Here is a 5,973-nt window from a genome sequence, read left to right on the forward strand (position 1 = left end):
GTGTGCAACTTAATATGCCAGTCGTGCCATGCCTTTTCGCACTCCTTTTGGACCTTCTGTGAAATCCAGCTAAAAATCTCTCTTCTTCCAGCTCATGCAACTACGCGAGCCTCTCTTCCAGGGCTCCATGATCCGTCATACCTATGAGCACTGCTATGCATAGACTAGGCACGATGTATTCCATAAGCATTACGGCTGCAACCCCGTATAGCAGCCTAAAGGGTGTATGTCTTGTTAACTTCTTACACGTCGTCTGATAAGCCCATAATACTGAAGGTATGCGTAGGTCCCAATCACTTCGCTGATCATTGCATACCTTGGTTTGCGCATTTTCAAGCACTTTGTTGAATGCCTCCACTGTCCCGTTAGCTTGTGGGTGATAAGGTGTGCTCTTCTCGTGATACACTTGAAATTCCTCCATTAGTGCGTTGATTGTCTCATTTAGGAAGTGCGTACCTCGATCACTCATCAAGACCTTTGGACATCCAAATCACGTCAGTACATGTTTAAATAGAAACTTCATTGCTATCACGCCCGTGCAATCTTTCACCGGCTGCGCTTCTGCCCAACGACTCAAGTACTCCACCGCAGTGATAATGTACCTCGTACCTGTCTTTCCTTGGGGCTAAATAGGTCCTACAAAATCTATTCCCACTTTTCGAAAGGTTGCAACATCATTTGTGGATTCAAATGCATTTCATCCCTCCGTGATGACCTACCTGTTCTTTGACATACATCACATAACTTGCAATAGCTTTTGAATCCTGATGAAGGGTTGGCCACCACAACCCTGTGCGTAGAATCTTCTACGCGGTTACTCTCCATGCATAATGTCCTCCCGTGGTGCCCCCATGAGCATCTGCAAGGATGCTGCTTCATTCAAACCTAGGTACATACCTTCGCAGTATCTCATCAGTCCCCATCTTGTATAGATGCCCAGTAATGACAGAGAAATCTACTGCACGCACCACTAATTCCTTCTTTTGCTAGATAGAGTATCCTTCTGGCGCAGTTCCAGTTGTTAGGAAGTGTAGTATATCCTCAAAATTTCCATCCGTGATGAGCAGAGCAAAGAGCTGCGCGTGAGGTAATCCTTCCTCCAAATTAGTAGGTTCCTCCCCCGTTTTGATGTGCGACAAATGGTCCGGTCACGCGTTCAATCATCCAGGCTTCACAACAACTTCAAAATCGTACTCTTGGAACAATAAGATCTATCTGAAAATTCGCCCCCCCCCGCAACACAAGCTTATTGACCAAGTACTTCAGCACAGAGTGATCTGTATACATCTTAAATTGACCTCTTAGCAAGTAGTGTCGATACTTCTGGAGCACATACACCATAGCTAGCCCCTTGCACTCAGTGGTGGAATAGTTCTTCTCTGCTTTGGATAATCTGCGGCTTGTGAACACGATAGGGTGGTCCAAGCCTTCTCCACCATCCTGTGTTAGTACTGCCCCTAGCGCAGTCCTTGAAGACTAGAATCGGCATGGTAACCATCTTTTCTTTCAAAATATCTAGGCTTTTCTTACAGTCATCGTTCCAACAAAACGAGACATCCTTTTTCAACAATTTTTCCATTGGCACGATGATCTGGGCATAGCCTTTGATAAACTTTTTGTAATATCCCGTATGTCCCAAGGTAGTGCGCAGTTGTTTCACACTTTGCGGCACTTCCAAGTTCAGAATTACCACGATCTTCACGGGGTCTACCATCAGCCCTTGTCTACAAACCACATGCCCCAATAGTTTCCCAAAAGGAATGCAGAACAGACACTTCTTGATGTTGAGCGCGATCTAGTATATTCGACATGTATCCAACATCAAGCGCAAGCTTGCTACATGGTGCTTAACCAATCCAAATATAGTCCAGTCGTCAAAATAGACCTCCAAGAACTTATGACTGAATTCCTTGAATGTTGCGACAACCACGCATGAAAAGATAGCCGGTGCATTCTTTAGCCCAAACAGCATTACAGCATATTGAAAACAACCCCACTCAGTCACGAAGGTTGTCTTGCTCCTATCCTCCGACGCGATTTTGATTTGATGGTACCCAAAGAACCCATCAGTGAAGGAGTATGCTTCTTGGGCACCTACATTGTCCAACACTTCATCCGTGAATGGAGTTGGGAAAGGATCATCCACACAAGCGTCATTTAATTTTTTGAGATCCACACATATCCTTATTTCATCCTTTTTCTTCTTCTCTTGCACCACCATAGGGCTTACCCAATCAAATTCTTCCATAGGCTCAATGATGCCTATTGCTAGCATTTTTTCTAGCTCTAAGCGAACCTTCTCCTTGTATTTCGGATTTAGGCGGTAAGGCCTCTGCTTAACTGGCTTCATGTCGGGCTTTAGCATGATCAACATCACTCCCAGGTCTCCAATTATTCCTTTCAAATCCGTAAACTTGGTAGGGAATAAGTCCTGATATTCACGGAGTAATTCAGCAACCTTATCCATCGTCACGTCATCCCAGTAGTCTCCAATATTCACAAACTTGGGTTCTACCTCCGTACCAATGTTCACCTGTCTAGTTTTCAATGGCACGGTTATATCAGGGTTCTAAAACTATGGTCCCTCAACCTCGCAATGGCCTTCTGTCTCTGGAATGTTAATCTTATGTGAATCCTCGTCCTCTTCTTCAGTAGTTAAATTATAACATTCCAGTGCGCGACTCAGCTAAACATCCCATTCAGACTGCGTCAAGTCTAAAGGATCCTGCGATATCCTAAAGATGGTTTCTTTCACCTCTTGTAGCACTTCATCAATACCATCAAACCCGTCCTCAAAACTAAATGTCATCATGAATCCTTTGCGCAGGATATCCCATTCACCTGTCCCATGGTGAAGCTCTGTTTCTACATACCAATTCATTGGGATAACATCCAGGGTATGATAGAATAGGTGAACCCACTCAGGTTGTGGTTTTTCTCAATAAGCCTACATCCATTTGGCCAGATGTGCATGTGGATCATTATGCCCATCGTACTTGTCTGTCAGTTGCATCTTAGGCTTCCCAAATCGTGTTCGCATCATTTTCCTACATTCGCGCCAATCATCGAAACTTCCCTTGTGCGTACCCCACCATCTTGCGGGCGTAGCGCGCAGTGCCTAGTCCAAGGCCTGGAAGCATTGCTTTTCTAGCACCTCCCTTTCAAATGCATCCAAAAAGATATCTACCTCATTTAGACCATCATAAATAGGAAGATTTCTTACCTCTGACGATACACAGCACAATGACCAGGTCATCATGTTGCAATTTAGCGTAGTTACCTCATGTAACTGATTCTGCCAACGTTTTATTTCTTCGTCGGAGTCCGAAGTACAGGAACTCTCATGCTCCCATGTGATCCGTCCATTTTTGTTGGGATTCACCCAGTCTTGGTCTCGTGCCATTATCTTAGAGATGTAGTCCAGATCATCATCACTCTCATAATCGTGGATTGTTTCTGTGTAGCGTGATCCTTCAGTGGGATCCAAGGGTATTATTACGTGCAGTGATTTCCTCTCAAAGATCATCTTTTGCTTCTTCAGATTGATTACCCTTTTCATATCAGTAGCCCAGTCAATTCCCAAGAGCGCAAGGTAGGGATTGTTGTCATCAACAATCTCTATTACTTCAAAATCTGCCAGCACACTCGCTCCCTGAATATCCACGGTCACTCTCTATAGTTGCCCCATGGGTATGATTTTCTGTTGGTTCACCATCCTCAACTGAATCAGAGACCATTGTAGTGCAGGTTCCCCATTCGCTCACGTGTCTGTTTCGGTAGAACATTCATATCTGATCCCAAATCCAAAATGACTTGATCCATTTCGTATTCTCCGATCTGCGCGGTGAGTCTCATTTCACACCCCGTCCTTGTCTTATGATTTCTGATCTTGCAGACTACATGCAGTTCACCTTGCATGGTCCCAGCACATCTATTGATAAGTTCCTGTAACCCTTTCACAGCCTTATTGTGACGCAGTAACTTCGTACAAGTTTCCAAGAAAGTTGTGAGCATAGAGGGGTCCATTTCTGGCTCTGGTTTATCCTTGCTTCCTAAAGTGGATGCCTCAACAAAGCTCTTCTTAGCTTCCATGAATGCTTCACGAGCATGCTCCAAATCGAACTTGGCCTCCTTCTTCGGGGCTTTGCGAACCCATGTACTGTCTTCCGGTTGTTTCCCCTTGTTATCCCCCATCGCAATTCGACTCTGGAGCACTATATTTATGTTTGGGTCTTCCTCGCGTGGCTCAGACCTATTCATATGCAGGTTCTAAGTTGGGGGAGGCAGTAGTGCCCCTTTGTCACGTATCTTGGCTATCAGTGTAGGACAATCTTCTGTTTCATGATCAAACAGCGTGCAATACTTGCACGACGGGCACGTTAGATTAGTGCAATCATAGGCATAGTGTCCTGGCCCTCCGCAATTGTAGCAAATCAACTGTTTGCGACCTCTACCAGGTCCTCCTCCACCTCGGCCTTGTCCGCACCCCTGAAATCCTGTCTGCGCCATCTCTCCATTCTAGTTAAGGGGTTTCATTTCATCTTGAACCATGTAGGTCAAAGTTATATCCATCATCAATTCATAGCTCCTGCAAGTACGCTCATCATGTCCTACCGATCTACAAAAGTTGCAAAACAACTATTGTGACGTTTACACATACTTCTGTAGCAAGTGACAGTTATCTGCGGCATGTTTTCCAGCTATCTGACAGATAACGCACCATAAAGCAGGCATCACGCTAGGTCCTACTTGAGCTTCTGGCCTTAAAGGCATCGGTCCTCCTCATGCAAGGTAATTTGTAAAGATCAGGTAGTGGTCTTTGTCATGACCCTGACTCTTGCATTTCAAACACCATACCTCCCCGCGCACCTCTAGTCGAACCGTCCTATCCTGCTTCAGATTTTTCATTTCAAGGGACATATTCTGCAGTTGCGTGTGGATCTGCTAAACTCCTAGATTAGGATCTTGCATCGGAGTCTCATGTAGTCTCATGGAAATCTCCAAGGCCTCTACCTGATTTGATAGCTTTTGTTTCGACAGTGCGCTCCTTAAGTGGGGTAGTAGCGAAGCCACAAACCACTCGCGATGTTGTCCATTTGTCAAATTCATATTGGCTTCGCAGATTTGAAACTTCAATCTTTGATCCAATTCCCATGGTGTCTCGCTTGGTTGCATCGTGATCTCTTTGAATCCCACAATCGACTGCGACTCAGACTTAGGCCTGCTAAATTCCCTATTTAGTGTTGCTTGGATGCCCACTACTCTAGCATTCGGGTTGTCGTTAGAGTACTTAATGTACCAGGTTAGCATGCGATCTTGCAGAGCACTAACCAGCATCACTTTCTTTATATGGTCATCAGTAACACTTTGAGCTTTTCATACAGCCCTCACAATGAACCAGAATTGGTTTGGATCCTCATTTCCTGAACCTTTGACAAAGGAAACTTCACTATGTTTTCCATACTAAATCATGGTGATGGTGGAGGTGGTACGGGTGAAGTTGGAGGTGATGGCGGTGAAAATAGAGGTGGTGTGGGTGGAGGTGGTATTCGCGGGAATCCTTGTCTTATCAACTGAATAGCACTTCACAAAGAGACCTTTGCTATCCCTTCTTCATCCCTTCATGGAGGTGAAATCAAGGGGCTATACTCCATACCCTTATTTCCTTCGTTTCTGTAACTTTTTCCGCTTCACGTAGTCCTAAACATCAAGGTATCTACATAACCCATTTTTCGCACAACAACGTTTTAATCCAAGTATTTATAGATTTAACGTACTTACCTTGTGGTCCTTTTAAAAAACGTCGCTCTGCCTCACTATAGTTGACTAAGGTGTCGACCACGAATTCAATAACAAAATCCTCCTATGATGCGTTCGAGCCAATGATCGACAGCACACGTGATCTTATCCTCCGATGCTTCCAACCTTCACACTAGCTCTAGGGTCCACACAATAGGACCGTCAAGTTTCCAC

This window comes from Pinus tabuliformis, chromosome 5_2 (genome assembly GCF_031772625.1).
Source record: "Pinus tabuliformis cultivar Carrire ecotype Pingquan chromosome 5_2, CPIR1, whole genome shotgun sequence".
NCBI lineage: Eukaryota > Viridiplantae > Streptophyta > Pinopsida > Pinales > Pinaceae > Pinus > Pinus tabuliformis.